This window comes from Cetorhinus maximus, unplaced genomic scaffold (genome assembly GCF_964194155.1).
Source record: "Cetorhinus maximus unplaced genomic scaffold, sCetMax3.hap1.1 HAP1_SCAFFOLD_636, whole genome shotgun sequence".
Lineage (NCBI taxonomy): Eukaryota > Metazoa > Chordata > Chondrichthyes > Lamniformes > Cetorhinidae > Cetorhinus > Cetorhinus maximus.
Genome location: NW_027596578.1, coordinates 113,577 through 123,167, shown reverse-complemented (window position 1 = coordinate 123,167; position 9,591 = coordinate 113,577). Strand labels below are relative to the sequence as shown.

Below are 9,591 nucleotides of genomic sequence, written 5' to 3'. Positions count from 1 at the left end.
AACCTGCCTCCACCACAGTCTCAGGCAGAGCTTTCCAGATCTTAACCACTCGCTGCATAAAAATGTTTCTCCTCATGTTGCTGTTGCTTCTTTTGCCCATTACCTTAAATCGGTGTCCTCTGGTTCTCGATCTTCCCATGGGAACAGTTTCTCCCTATGTACTCTTTCCAGACTCCTATTGATTTTGAACACCTCTATCAAATCTCCTCTCAACCTTCTATTCTCCAAGAAGAACAGTCCCAAATTCTCCAATCTATCTATGTTATTGAAGTTCTTCCTCCCTCGAATCATTCTTGTGAATCTTTTCTGCACTCTCTCTACTGCCTTGACATCCTTCCTGGAGTGTGGTGTGAATACTTCGGTTTAGGCCAAACCAGATCGGTTAGGTTTATGTGTGTATGACTCTTACAATATCAACCCTCTGAAAACTTTGGCTTCCTCCAATTCTGGCTTTTCGTGCATCTAGGATTGTGACTCATCCAATTTGACAATGGTCTATCTGGTTTTCAGTTGGTCTAACCACTGTCTGGTATTGGATGGTTATATATATCCAGTATTTTATGCCTTAGTACAACAGTGAAACACTAGCAGAGGCCTGTGCTCATTCCTTTCTGCATCTGTAGGGAATCAAATCAGCTGGGACACAGCAAACAATGGTTGGTCTTCATATTTGTATAATATTTTATATTGTAAACAGACAGAACATGTCCACTCATTGTGCCTTTTTCAACTAAATAAAATTGTGGGGGACAGCCATTCCCTAGTTCATTCCCCATGGTAATGCCTTGACCAATCAAAGTCGACCTGCCTGGTTGGAATTTAAACAAAAGCTTGGCAGTTAATTGTTCCCTGGAGCATTCTCCATGGTGACATCTCTACTAATCAGAGCTCACTTGCCAACCAATCAGCATCCTCTTCTCATGCAGTATAAATTATAGTTCCTTTTGAGATTTGGTATTCTTGCAAATCTGTCCTGATGAGTGCAAGACGAAAAGCTTTGACAGCATGTCTCTTTTTTCAGCAATACTCAAGTTCTATACTACCAAGGGACTAGTTTTTGTATTTTCCCTCTCCCCCCACTGTCATCTCTCATTTACTTGCAATTAGGCCTTTTCCATCTCGAGCCATGATTGGTCTCTGTACATGATAATGCCATTTCTGTACAGAATGATGTCATCCACATGCTTCGCAGTGGTTCTTGGTATTAGTGGCCTCCAGGAGTGGCCACCCGATGTGAATTGCAGATCTTTATCGCTCCATCATTGGCAGCCATGCCTTCAGCTGCCTGGGCCCTAAGCTGTGGAATTCCCTCCCTAAACCTCTCCATCCCTCTCTCCTCTTTTAAGGGACTCCTAAAAAACTGCCTCTTTGACCAAACTTTTGGTCACCTGAGCTAATATCTCCTTATGTGGCTCAGTGTATGTCTCTGTGCACCTGACAAGCACCTTGAGATGGTTTGCTATGATAAAGGTGCAATATAAATGCAAGATGTTGTTGTGGGATTCATGATGTTTGTACAGGGGCTCTCTCATCAGGCTCAGTGTCCTTGTACCATGTAATGAGAAGCATCTCACAGAAGAAACTGAACGCCATCAAACCTAGTGGTGTTAGTTTGACCAGGCTTCAGAAAGATTGAAGGATCATACATGCATAACACATGGTGATTCACTTCGTAAGGCAAGGAAGTTTAGTTAGAAATATAGAAACATAAAAACATACAGCACCAAAAGAGGCCATTCTGCCCATCGTGCTATCCAACTTAATTCCTAATTCTCCTGAGTTCCCCACTGGACTTATTAGTTACTATCATAGTGTTGGTGGATGAGTGAAGCCCCTACAGCACTCAAGAAACTTGACACCATCCAGGCCAAAGCAGCCCGCTTGATTGGCACCCCATCCTCCACTTTCAACATTCACCCCCTCAACCACAATGGCAGCAATGTGTGCCATCTACAAGATGCACTGCAGCAACTCACCAAGGCTCCTTCAACACCACCTTCCAAATTCATGACGACTACCATCTAGAAGGACAAGGGCAGCAGATGCATGGGAACACCACCACCTGCAAGTTCCCCTCCAAACCACTCACCATCTTGACTTGGAAATGTTTCGCTGTTCCCTCGCTGTCACTGGGTCAAAATCCTGGAACTCCCTCCCTAACAGCATTGTGGATGTACCTACACCACATGGACTGCAGCGGTTCAAAAAGGCAGCTCACTACTACCTTTTCAAGGGCAACAAGGGATGAGCAACAAGTGCTGGCCAAGCCAGCGATGTCCACGTCTCATGAAAGAATAAAAAAAATTGTATTGACACCCAGAATTGGAAACATTTTCCCCAGGTCTACGCAATCAAACCTTTTTATTATCTCAAAGGCCTCCATTTGGCCACCTCTCAGCATTCTCTTTTCTATTGAAAAGTCTCCCAGCTTGTTCACCTTTACTGATAAGTCTGTCATCTCAGTTTTTCCTTATTAACTTCCTGGAGGGCGGGGATAATCACAGCATCCACTGGAGGTTGGGTTGGAGAGTATGACAAAGTGGAGAGACCAGTTTTAGGTGGGGAGATGATGGTCCATGCAGACTGAGCAGTATGGAAACCCGTATTTTTCAGCTTTATATGAAGTAATGTTGGCTTCCCTAGTCGCTGAGTCAATGCTGCAAATACGTTTGAAGAAGCACCATATTGTACCAACTCCTCATCCTGCCCCCATTTTTTGCAATTGGATTCTAAGCCTAAACTCCATTTCTCTCAAACCCTGACTGGGTTTGATAAATATTTTTACTTCCCTTTCCTTCATCACCTAACCCTCCTGTTCTTATGTGCACCTTATCACGCCAATCCCTTTCACATTCATCACCAAAGTCTGTGACCAACTGTGCATGCCTCCACCTTTGTCCTTCAATTAGCCCTTCCTTGCTCTCTCATCTCTCTCAACTCAAAACCACATTGCATTTTTATTCATTCATGGGGTGCGAGCATCGCTCACAACATTTATTGTCCAACCCTAATTGCCCTTGAGAAGGTGGTGGTGAGCTGCCTTCTTGAACCGCTGCAGTCCAGGTGGCTGAAGAACACTCACAGTGCTGTTGGGAGGGAGTTCCAGGATTTTGATCCAGTGCCAGCGAAGGAATGGCACAATATACTGTATCTACTGGAGTGAAAGTTGATCTCGCATAAAATCCAACCCCATGATTTTGGGCCTAAGATAACCACATTTTTCATACATCTTGTGTAAAAGTCAGCTGTAGTTTTCCAGGGATCTGAGCTCAAACATTTCAGAGCCAATCCTGGAGATGTTAATGTTCCGCTTTAATTGTAAATGTCCAAATGAAATGAAAGTGAGTACCAATAAATAATGTTTAAAACATTTATACCTTTAAGTTTTGTTTTTAATTCATGCAAATTGTGATCAGATTATGAATGACAAACTGGGATGGGACCGTTAATGAAAGCAAAAAGCGGATGTTGGATATCTGAAATAAAAACAGAAAGTTCTGGAAATACACGGCCGGTCAGTCAGCATCTGTGAAGAGAGAAACAGAGTTAACGTTTCGAGGAGAATATGACTCGTCTTCGGAAGACAATCCTGCTGAGTATTTCCAGCACTTTCTGTTTTTATTGTGATCATTTCTTACTAACTGGTAATTAGTAAGGTTTATTTTTAATTACTGGGTTATATTTTTAATTATTAGGGATCATTACAGTTTTTTTTGGATTTCCCTTGGTCCCAAATCAAGCAAGAACCTCATCTGCTTGAAAACATTATCCCTGTAAGGTTCAACCCAGGACCAAAGATATTGGGCCTCAACAATTCAACTCTCACACAAGACTAGGCACTTTACAGCCTTCCGGACTGAATATTGAATTCAACAACTTTAGATCTTGAAATGCCTCCTCCATCCCCACCCCCTTTCCGTTTCTTCCCCCTCCCTTTTGTTTTTTCCAATAATTTATATAGATTTTTCTTTTCCCACCTATTTTCATTATTTTTAAATCTATACCTTTTATGCCCTGTTAGTCTTTCTACCCCATCCCCACTAGAGCTGTACCTTGAGTGTCCTGCCATCCATTCTTAATTAGCACATTCTTTTAGATAATATCACCACCTTCAACACCTCTTTGTTCCTTTTGTCTGTGACATCTTTTGATTATCTGCTCCTATCACTGCTTGCTTGTCCCTACAACCACCCCCCCGACTTCTCTCCCCCCACCCCCCCACCTTAAACCAGCTTATATTTCACCCCTCTCCTAATTTTACTCAGTTCTGTTGAAGGGTCATGAGGACTCGAAACGTCAACTTTGTTCTTCTCTGCCGATGCTGCCAGACCTGCTGAGTTTTTCCAGGTAATTCTGTTTTTGTCTCACACAAGTAGATACAGTAATTCCAAATTAGGAATTTATGGGTGGAGTCTCAGCTTGGAGGGTGGGACTTCAGTCTGGGGGTTGGGGTCTCAGCCTGGAGGGTGGGGCTCAGCCTGGGAGGTGGGGTTTCAGTCTGGAGGGGCGGGGTCTCATCCTGGAGGGTGGGGTCTCAGCCTGGAGGGTGGGGTCTCAGACTGGGAGGTGGGGCTTCAGTCTGGGAGGCGGGGTCTCATCCTGGAGGTGGGGTCTCAGTCTGGAGGGTGGGACTTCAGTCTGGAGGGTGGGGGCTCAGCCTGGAGGGTGGGGGCTCAGCCTGGGAGGTAGGGTTTCTGTCTGGAGGGGCGGGGTCTCATCCTGGAGGGTGGGGTCTCAGTCTGGAGGGTGGGGTCTCAGCCTGGGAGGTGGGGCTTCAGTCTGGGAGGCGGGGTCTCAGCCTGGAGGGTGAGGCTCAGCCTGGGAGGTGGGGTTTCAGTCTGGAGGGGCGGGGTCTCATCCTGGAGGGTGAGGTCGCAGCCTGGAGGGTGGGACTTCCGTCTGGAGGGTGGGGTCTCATCCTGGGAGGGCTGGGTCTCAGCTTGGAGGGTGGGGTCTCAGCCTTGGGGGGTGGGGCTTCAGCCTGGGAGGGGGCCTCAGCCTGGGTAGTGGGCCATCACTTTGGGGGGCGTGGGGTCTTAACCTGAGGGGGTGAGTCCTCAACCTTGTGGGTGGGGTCTCAGCTGGGACGAATGGGTCCACAACCGGGGGGGTGTGGCCTCAGACTGGGGGGGTGGAGCCTCAGTCAGGGAGGTGGGGCCTTAGCCTGGGAGGTGGTGCCTCAGCCTGGGGGTGGGGCCTCAATCTGGGAGGTGGGGCTCCAGGCTGGGGGTGGGGCCTCAATTTGGGGGGGCAGGGCCTCAGCCTGGGCGGCGGGGCCTCAGGCTAGGAGATGGGGTCAGCCGGTGGGGGTGTAAACCTGAAAGGTGGGGCCTCAGTTTGGGGGCGGGAATTCAGCTTGGGGCCGCGGGACCTCAACCTGCTGGGCGGGGCCTCATCTTGGGGGCGGAGCCTCTTCCACGTGGGGGGGTGGTCGGGGTCGGGGTCAGGGGGCGGAGTCTCGGCCTGAGGTCGGGGCCAGGGGGCGGGGGTCTCGGTCTCGGGTCGGGGTCAGGGGGCGGGACTTCAATCTGGTGTTGAAAGCAGTTGTTTGGTTTCCCGCGCGGCACGTGGTGTCTAGGGCCCCGCCCACATCCGGGTGTTCGCTGAACGGGGGGTCACGTGACGCGCTGCGCGGCGGCCATTTTAGAATCGGAGAATCCGCAGCGACAGAGGCGGAGACGGACTTTCCTGCTTCAGCCCAGGTAAGGAGTCTGGGAACAGCCCGGGCTGGGGCAAGTGTCCGTTTCTAGTTATATAGTCACCACCCTCCCTTGTCCCTGCACCTTCCAGGCCCCTCACCCTCATTCCACCCGGGCCTTGAGCGAGCGAGCCGCCGCCTGGCACTCAGGCAAGGCCGAGGCTGTGAGGCCTACATGGAGTGGGGCTGGTGCTGAGAGGAGGGCGGCCCTTGAAATAAATCCTAGTGCTGGGATAGTGAGAAACCTTGTCCCAGAACCCCGCAGTTAAAAGAGTATTAAAATTGATCCATAATGACAAAACCAATTTTTAATATGTTGGGTTGGGTTAAAATGTCCCCAGATTAACCCAGAAAGGGGGAGGTGATGTCAAAACAGACGTGGCAGCTCTGATTCAAGGGATGGTTTGTTTAGGAGTGAAAGGCTTTATGACTGTTTGTCGTGAGCTGATCACCAGCTTTTTATTCAATATTCATTCATAATTAATAAATTCACCCCCCTTTTTCTTGCTCTCTCCTCCAAAAGCTGCATCTCATGTCTCCTCCAATCTCAGGTGACAGTTTTAGTTGCTTAGCATCTAAGTAGGATGCAAACACCCGAAGAGGTCTTGTGTTAATTATATGTTTTCTTTTAACTTTAAAATAATGCATTTATGGAATGCAGTTAGTGGTCTCTCTGTAAACACCTTCTGCTGTGACCTTAGGCCCTTCCCCACTCTGTGTGAAGCAGCCCCCGCCCCCCAACATATCGCTGTCCCTTTCTCATTCAGAACAGGTTGAACCAAGTTGTGTTTTTAAAAAAAACTGTGACATTTGCATGTAGAGTGCCACCCCACTTTGCTTGTTTCCTCCCCTCCCTCCCTGAGGAAAAGAGGGGGAATGACTTTTTTGTAGAAGGTAAACATATCTGACTCGTATATTCTGAAGGATTAAGTCTGGTTCGAGTGAGGCCTGTTGCAGGCTTTGCGACTGAAAAAGGGATTAAAGATGTCTTCCCTGCTTGCAGCCGTTTGGTTATGATCACCTATAAAAAGTGTTATTTTGACTTTAATGGATTATGGTAGGAATCCATATGTTACCGATGGCAGTTGTTTAAAACTGAGTTGTGTTCTGCAGTCTAATTCTTTTTGGCATTGTGCCATATTACACATTTAAAGCTTTTATGCTTTTGTAATTGTAATGTAAACTTCTGAAATGTTAGTTAATGTTTTGCTGGCTGAATAGGAACTTTTGCCTGTGCAACTGTAATAATTTTTGCTAAAAATGATTATAGAAGTGAACTGTTTCTTTTCCTCTTGCTCAAATGATTTGACCAGCGACATTCAAATTATTTCTTGTGTGTTTATATGTGACGCTGACCTGTCGCTCTGACTACATGGCTCTGGTCCTGTTTAACCATTGGCAATGTTGGCTGTGTTATGGTCAATTGTCGAGATTGGATTCTCCTTCGCTAAGATTGATTGCGAAGTATCACCAGTATATGTTAAGGCAAGTTAATGTGCGTGAGATAAAAACAGAAAGTGCTGGAAAAACTCAGCAGGTCTGGCAGTGTCTCTGGAGAGAGAAACCGAGTTTATGTTTCGAGTCCAATATGACTCTTCATATTCATTGGACTCGAAACGTTAACTCTGTCTTTCTCTCCACAGATGCTGCCAGACCTGCTGAGCTTTTCCAGCACTTGTTTTTATTTCCGATCTCCAGCATCTGCAGTATTTTACTTTTAATGATGTGCGTGACAGTTGTGTATGTATGTCTGTGTATACAAGACTGTATTTGAGTTGCTGCATTCAGTTCTTGGTGTGCAAAAAAAGGTAAAAGCCATGGGATTGTTGAAGGTATTTGACACTTGGGATCCCGTTTTTATCGTGTTGCCACTGCTGTTCGTTTCTTCCCATTTCCACCCTGCTCCTTTTTAATTGGCTTATGAATGTGAGGACCTGTGCTGTATACTTCAATGTAACCAGCAGTACCTTGGTATATTGGCAGTGGTTGTCCATGTGAGCTTAAAGGGCTGTCATGTTCCCTTGCATCCTACTGTTAATGTGTGAATTTCCCGGTGTAGACTAGATTGTGATGGAGAACCCTGATTTCTGTCTTTCCACTATGCTCCACCACGGAGCCACCAGTGCAAATTAAGGTATTCCATTGCTGTTCTGGCTGTGATTCAAATTTCAGCTCCGACTGGGGTAAAATTTATTAAGCCTATGTAGCTGTGTATCAATCTACATGGTGCATTTACTCTCTGAACTGTGAAGATGAGCATATTCTCCTTTTAAATCTCCCTACAAATACAATTTGACTAGTTACAATGGCCGAACTAACTTGCTGCCATTTGTTAAAACCAATATCTGTAAAATGCAATGTGTTTTGAGGTGGAATGTTGCATTGTAAAATCTGAGGTAGAGGTGTAATGAATACGCATGTAAAGCACTCCTTTCTTGAGTGTACAGTCTCTTCTCTGTGTCCCTACTTGATCCTGTGTGACAGCAGGTGTCATACACTTGAAATATCCCACCCCTCCTACCTTACTCGTGCAGGTGTTGCCACATCCCTGTGCAGGTAGCTTATTAGTGCTGCCTTTACAGCTCTGCCAGTGGCTTGTGTCAGTGGGGTGTACTAAGTAGAGTTGCCATTTTTCCCATTTCCTTCAAACCACCCCCACCCCTCCCTCCTTCAGGTGCCAGGCAGTTACATTTGGGTTGTCTTCCTAACATGGCTGTGATTGAGCCCTCACTGATATGGGACAGTGGAATCAGTGTGATCCAGTGATATGTTGTCTATCAGTACCTTTTATTTTCTTTTCCTTTGTAGCATCATTTGTTTTCCCATCTCCTAATTTTTAACGGGTGGTACAGTTCCAAGAGTACTGGCAGCCCTGCCATAGCTTACCCAAGTTTCCATTCTTCACATGGACACAGCCTGAATGACACGCTGCTTGAATGAAACGCTGCTTGACTATGTAAGGCCTCACAGTGGTGCCCTGGTCCATACTGGTGCCCTGGATGTTGAACGTCCCTGGTCTGATTTCTTGGTTGTGCTGTGTTCGCTGATTGCAGATGTAGATCTGAATTTCTCTCTGCCAAGAAACGCAAATCGGCCAAAGTTGCTGCTTCTGATTACTGTCTGGAACAGAAGTCTTTCAGATTAGGAAGGGGATTGATGTCGAGAAGATGTTTCCAGTTGCTGGGGAGACTATAACTAGGAGCCATCAATATAAGACAGTCACTAATAAATCTAACCGGGAATTCAGGAGAAACTCCTTTACTTAGAGAGTGGTGAGAGTGCGAAACTTGCTACCACAGGGAGTGGTTGAAATGAATAGCATAGATACATTTAAGGGGCAGCTGGATAAATGAGGGAGAAAGGAATAGGTGGATAGGGTGAGGCTCGGATGGTCCAACAGACCAGTGGGCTGAATGGCCTCTGTGCTGTAAATACTTTGCTCTTGTGATACTTTGTGATTGTAATTCAGCCACCCCAGATGAATATTGAGGCAGAATAGAACTAGCTTGGTTGTGATAATCCTTCATGGGTAAATAGTCAACTAGAATTAGTGCCCCATCATTCTCAGAGAATGGTCACCTGTTTAAGGTACCAGGACCCACTTATACAACTGTATCCTCCTGGATTTGGCACCTTGAAAAGGGTGAAGGTCTTCAACATGTTTAATAAGGAGTTCTAATGATGGAACTAGCCAATATGCTGTTTTTTCTGATTTCATTTCTTTAGTTTGTGAATGAACGCAGTTTCTAACATATTTTCTTTTCTTCCCCCTCTCTACAGATCTATTTCTTTTAGGTGGTGGTGAGACATCAGGTCATCAGAATAATTCTCTACAACCATATTTTTGGCTGTGTTGCAGTAAGTAACAATTCTGCCTAAATCCTGTTGGTACT

At 46.2% G+C, this 9,591-nt stretch overlaps 1 protein-coding gene across 9 annotated transcripts in view; it reads left to right on the top strand.

The window, feature by feature from the left end:
- The first annotated feature begins 5,610 nt into the window (after positions 1-5,610).
- Positions 5,611-9,591, top strand: part of LOC144674366 (GRB10-interacting GYF protein 2-like) — a 91,786-nt gene continuing 87,805 nt past the window's right edge. For all 9 annotated transcript variants that reach the window (XM_078535763.1, XM_078535766.1, XM_078535762.1 and 6 more), the window contains exons 1-2: positions 5,611-5,702; positions 9,479-9,556. The gene's annotated coding sequence lies outside the window, so the exon portion shown is untranslated. The remainder of the gene's footprint in view (positions 5,703-9,478; positions 9,557-9,591) is intronic.